Source organism: Chironomus tepperi, unplaced genomic scaffold (assembly GCF_022539635.2).
Source record: "Chironomus tepperi strain 1889 unplaced genomic scaffold, CSIRO-AGI_Ctep_v1 contig_219, whole genome shotgun sequence".
NCBI classification, from domain to species: domain Eukaryota; kingdom Metazoa; phylum Arthropoda; class Insecta; order Diptera; family Chironomidae; genus Chironomus; species Chironomus tepperi.
The window spans coordinates 2,328,480-2,334,880 of NW_027226341.1; the positions used below are offsets into that span (position 1 = coordinate 2,328,480).

Genomic DNA, 6,401 nt, shown 5'->3' on the forward strand with positions numbered 1-6,401 from the left:
TGAATAAAATTAGTATTCTTTATTATTATACAATATTTTGTTATAATTCAATAATATGTGCGATAAAACACACAATCAAGAAGGAAATGTGTATTTTTCGTAGAGGAACATACGTTCTCTCTTTCTGTACTTGTCTTCGTCTTTATAATTTTCATTCGTTCTGTAGGTGAGTTCGTTGTTGTTTTTGTTATTGCACATGATTATGGTTGTTTGTGGCATTAGATTACACAATTTCTTCTTTACTTAAATACTTCATACGAGCATGTATATTTTTTAAAAATAATACCAAGTGTCTTATTACATCTTTCTCACATTGTATTCTGCTTTTTGATTGTCTCAACTGCGTAGTATTATTGTATTGTAATTTTTTTGTATTTAAAAGCAGAAATAACATCATTCTATTCTGTTTTACATTTTATTTTCTCCTCTTCTACTACATATCAGCTTTTCATACTACTGCTTTGCGCGCACGGTCTAGCTTCACATCCAAATCATTTGCCTGCAAATTTTTTTCTGCTTTTTTTTTGTATGTTTCATTTATATGTATATATATTTGTGTGTGCCGTATTGTCCCCCTCGTACGTACAATAAGCAACGATCCGCTCGTATGTTATGTTATATTTTATATATGGATGGGATTCAGGGCCACCACTAACTGAATATTTTTGTGCCTTGTATGTTTCTCATACAGTAAAATGATGTTTTTTTGGGAAAGTGTTGTGATGATGCGGGATATTTTGAGTTCCTGTTCAATCACTTTCATGTGTATTTTATACAGAGTTCTCGGTGACACAATAAATACATTATATTCACATATCGAACATTATATGAACATTTTAATGTATTTTTATATTATATTGTTAGTGAGCATTGCTCCGTGTTTGAAAATATCCTTGTAGTTAGCATAAACATTTCATCGTCTTTCTACACACTATTGTATTGTATTCCAGTTTGAGGCTTCTATAACATTGAAATATTTTGGGAGTAAATGCTAAAGTCCTTTTGAAATATTTTTACATACTATGAAAAAACTTGCAGTTTTGTAGGAGAATTGGCATTTACATTTAAGCATAGTATATCTCATTCATAGGTTCTGCTATAAAATATCGTCATATATCTTATGAATTTTCCAATTACGTTGTGTTTTGTAGGTCTTGATTGTTTGTTATTATCAAGTTCTTCAAGTGTTGCTGACCCATTCGGTCGTTTGACGTTCACTAGAACTTGGCATTTTAATAGTATTTAATATTCCTAAATTTACAAATTATTTGAAAAATGGTCGTCCATAAGAACCTGCTTAAATATAGGGACTCAAATTCAAAGTCTCTAATATTTGCTAATATCGATTTACTTAATTTAAATTCCCATACAAAATCAAGAGATCAAAAACCTTTATTAAAATAATTTAAATAAAATGAAAAATGAGTTCTGATCACATGCGTGTGCAGTCATATAATAATAAATATTCTCTTAAAAAGAACATGTGTGAAGCATGAATCACCATCACACAAAAATTTTATTGTATCGTAACATGTGCCTTACACACCTTAGTCACTCACTCATTCAATAATATTCCACAGCGCATATCATACATTACACAACAGCGATGTATAGAATCAATATAACTTTTGTGCTATGAATTTTCTAAAAATAGAGTCAAAATCTTTGAATTTTTAAATATTAGTAAAATTTTTAATATTAGTAGGTATAAAGTGAAATTAATACAGTCAATAAACTTGATAGTAACAAGAACTTATTCTTGTGTTTGTCTACCATTATCATCTGTCTGCCTACATGTCTAAATAAATCGGCTGCGCGTACAAATAGAATTTCACAAAAACAGAGAAACAAGTTGTGTGCTTAGGACATGTTTAATTGGAATTTCCGAATTTTGTTTACAGTAGTCTTAATTTTAATTTTAAAGTAGGTATTCATAATGCATGGAAAAATGCAAATATTCTGAATTGATTTTGCATACAATTGTGAAATTCAACAACAAAAGTAAAATACCGACATACAACAACAATGACGAGAAGAAAGAACAACAAGCAAGTAATAACACTGTCATGAATACACGAATGAGTCGAAGTTGAATAAATATTAGAAAAAAAGAATATAGAAGCGGAAAAAGAAATTAAAATCAAACGATGTTCAGCATATTCTGATCGCCTGGTAGATTCAATGATTTTGTTTTAAAAAATGAGTAGTTTTACAGTAACTCAAGACGTGTAGAGCAAAAAAACAAATTATTTCTATTTTTACTTCCTTCCAACTTTTCTCCATTATAACTATAAATATATATCTCGTGCTAACAACGTATCGTACATTCATTGCCATACTGTATTTCTTGTATACATACGATTCATGTACCAACATCGATACTTTCCTCATCCGAGGCGCACACAATTTTGTACAATTATATGAATTCACAACAAACAGACTCGTCTATAGACAGAGACTTCCATCGCTTTACCGCAAGTAAAGTAAGCACATGGCAAGACGAGGGAAATACCCCATCAGCTCATACGTAATATTTCGATCAGAAATTACGAGGAGTTCAAAAATAGAGCTTTGACGCTGTGCGGTGCTCAAAATATGAATGGAGGGACAAGTCTCGTCATTACGAGGGTCTCGTCCTTTTGGGCGGCAGCTGAAGAAATCTAGCGACTGCATTATATTCGATCATGCAGTATGAGGCGTGCAAAACATCCAAGAGGTCGAATGAAAGCTACTCACTCTTTTCTCTTTCTTTTTTTATTTTCGCTTCTTTTTTCTTTGTTGATTTTTTTGTTTGATGTTATTTTTTCATTATGAAATAAAATGTTAAATATATGCGAAACTTAAATGGACATTTGTGGATTTGTATTTATTTTGAAGGTCACACTGATAACCCTTTTTGTAAAGTATCATGGAATCCACAAGTTGGTACTTTTCTATTTTATATATGAACTAAAATAGATTCACAATAAAGAATAATCTGAAATGTTCGTACTTATGTTTGGATATCACTTACATACAGTAATTAAAATGTTGTTTTAAAATTAATTTTCAGTTTTTTGCACAACATCACACAGAATTTAGTAAAATTAGTTTCAATGATTTCCTATTGAAAAATCATAAAATTCTCTATCTATTCGATATCATATGCAGATTGCCAATCTATTCCAAAAAATCGATTCCGTTCAATGGATCAGCTGGGATCATCGACTATTTTGTTAAAATAAAATAAACTAAACGTAGCATAAAACGGCATAGAACATAGTCTAAAATTGAGGTATCAGTACAAAAACGATAAAAATAAGCAAGCAACAATGAGAAAAAGAAAACGCTTTGTTGTGCTAGCGTCAGTTTTCAGATATTAAAAAAACATTAATAGGAAATAATAAAAAGCAAATCCGTAAAAAGGAACAATGAAATTCTCTCTCACAAGTATTTCTCCAAATCGAAAAAATGAAAATGTGAAGCAACTTTTTACTTTTTATTCATTCACATACATTTGCTCGCTGTGTTTTTTCCGCGCACAACATTTGTTTTTGTTTTATAGCGGTTATATCAACTTTTTTCATCAAGCAAGCAGACGCGACAGCACATTCAGGTTTGCATTTGGCTTCAGTTTATATATTTTTGTTGTCAAATGCAGTATTTTTCAACTTTTATGCTGGATAGTTTTAAAATAGTCAAGAATTTTATAGTCCAGAAAAGGCTAATTGTCTATACTATTAAACACAAGTGTGTGTGTAAGCATTGAAGTGAGACAAAAGAGGAAGGACTATGCCTTTACCACTATTTCGTTCCTCTTACGCATGAAAATGTTCCTTCAAAAAAAAAAAGAATCCAGACGAAAGAAAAATGTGTTGTACGTCACATAATTATGTCTCCCGCCTCAGCACATTAAACCATAATGAACACAGAAAAATTCTCGCCCCAACTCGTAAGGCAAAATCTCTCTGGTGCTTTCTGTACTTTTATTATAAAGGCGTGGTTTTGATAAATTTTTGATAGAGTATAGACACGTACTTGTATGTCGAGCCACCAACTTGTCGCATAAGTGCAATTCCAAACGCTTTGTGTAGAAAATTTCAGCAAATTGTTTGTTTAGGAAAGCAGAAAACCGAGTGGGAATTTTTCACATATTTTCCATTGTATATGAGGAATTTGGAATGGCATTTATGGAATGTTTGGTATGCAGAGAATGTTAAGAATGTTGGGATTCCAATTGTGAGCTTTACGCGCCTCTTAAGACTTTTGTTAATTCATTAGAAATTTTTTAAGCACTTGTAATTATTGTAGCTAGTAATTTATATTTTCCTTCAATGGATATGTGAAACAGAAGCGACATCTACGATCAAGTCTGAAGAACTAAAGAAAAAAAATTATATGAAATAATCTACTATACCATTTCGTTGTATCAGAAGTGACTAAATTACATGCTGTCAAGTCATGAGTGCCTAGTATTTCAAATATAAAATAAATTTTAGCTTCACAAATTTTCCCAGCTTTTTTCCCACTGCTGCTGCGACCGTGTGACGAAAAGGAGGTTCACAATACAAATACTGTGTGTTCTCATCCATGATCCAACCATTAGTAGCATTTCCATCCTACAAAAAATAATAATATAATATAATACACAAGCATACGAAACGATACGCTATAGTCGTATTCGCTTTACACCATCGTTTTCATCGTCGTAGTTGTATAGACATTGCTCTCATATAGGGGGCCGATGTGCAGTCGTGTTCAATTCATGGGAAAATTTTATGTGCGATGGGAAACGACAGTGTATATTGGAAGCCAGTGCCATCCTATAACAAAATAGAGAAGTTTGAAAATTCTCAGATGTTCAACTGATTTCGTATACGAAAAGTGACTAGTAGTAGCACAAAACGGCACCATAAAATGAAAAATTCAGTCCAGTCACACTCAAAATTCATATAATGTTAAATCTAAATTAACAGGAGGTAATAAAGGTGAAATAGCTGTTTGCCTTTTGGTACTCAATATATTATACTGTTTGACATTTTAAAAGGGTTCTTATTGACTTACTTTTAAGGATATTTATGTTTAAATGGTGTGAATAGCATTTAATAATCATTAAAAGTTATATGACAAGTCATTCAGCTACGAAAGTCATGTAGATCACAATAAAATCACACTTTCTTTTCAAACTTTCTCCTCATATAAAAATAAATCACAAAAATCGTAATTCAGGATTGCCATATCACTAATTTAATCATGTTAATGAACATCTATAAAATTATAAAAAAGTGTTCTTTTAATGTTACTATATCCCATAGATGGTAGAATTAGAAGTTGAGAATAAGACTGTTCAGTGGATATTCAGTGTGCAGTAACTTCTTGTTGCCTCATACATTGAACTGAACAACTGAAAATTTCCCAAAAAATTCCTTCTCTTCACGAAAGCAATGTAAAAAAAATACAATTTCTCTTTGTAGACTAATGCGACCGTAGCGGCAGTGGGTGTTTAACATTGCGCTTCTAGTGCTTTTTCCCCAGAGAAATTTTCTTGTTTGATATTTGTAAAGGGGAATATAGCAAGGTATTAAAGTCAAATAGAGTTTGTTTAGATTTTTAAAAATAGCAAAAAATCAAAAATAATCAAGAATTGATATGGCACTTCATCTATATGGCCTGTCTGACATTATACTGCCTTTTCCATGTCAAATTCTATGACATCTCTCAGTCAAAATCTTATTGTCAGTCATATTCATATTTGGGTGTAACAAGCAAGCATAAAGTGTGTGCTTTGGGGTCGCCGGAAACCTAACGAAACGTATAGCAACAAAAAGAAAACATAAAACACAAAATGTGCGGCACAAAGTGGCAATAGCAGAAAATACTTTTTTTTTCTTCACCATATCTACGATAGAGACGCACACTGTGAATGTATGAAAAATTCAGGCGTTACATTTAACATTGGGCATGTCGCGCACATTTCCACGTGGAAACTCTGCTACGTTGATCTGTTCTGTACATATGATTTTTGTATACAACTGCTGAAATGTATTTTTTATATGAAAAATGTGAAAAAAATGTAAGCGAGAAAGAAAAAAGAATGAAAAAAATGCAAAGGAACTATTTTGTAGTGTAAAAAATCATATTCTAATGAATTAAAATAATTTGAGGTACATTTTAAATAATATCGCGGTATTAGGCACGAAGGAAAATCGAGAGAATTGTGAAATTTGTGTACACACGTATATACATATATATTTTATTATATACTCGAGACCGACAAACTCAGTCAAGAAAGAAAAGCATGTTGTTGTTGATGATGATTGAGAGGGCCACGACAAGGAAATCTTTTCATGTTCCTCTTGTGTCTCTCGTCTTCTCGGCCTGATGATGCTATACAAAAAAAAGAGCAAGAATGAAAAGAGGAA

At 31.7% G+C, this 6,401-nt stretch overlaps 1 long non-coding RNA gene across 1 annotated transcript; it reads right to left on the minus strand.

The window, feature by feature from the left end:
• Positions 1 to 4,544, minus strand: LOC139090825 (uncharacterized). The gene is made up of 3 exons (XR_011544461.1): positions 4,428 to 4,544; positions 1,063 to 4,359; positions 1 to 960 (listed from the first exon to the last, which is right to left on the minus strand). It is a non-coding gene; the product is annotated as an uncharacterized lncRNA (long non-coding RNA).
• Between the last annotated feature and the right edge of the window lie 1,857 nt (positions 4,545 to 6,401).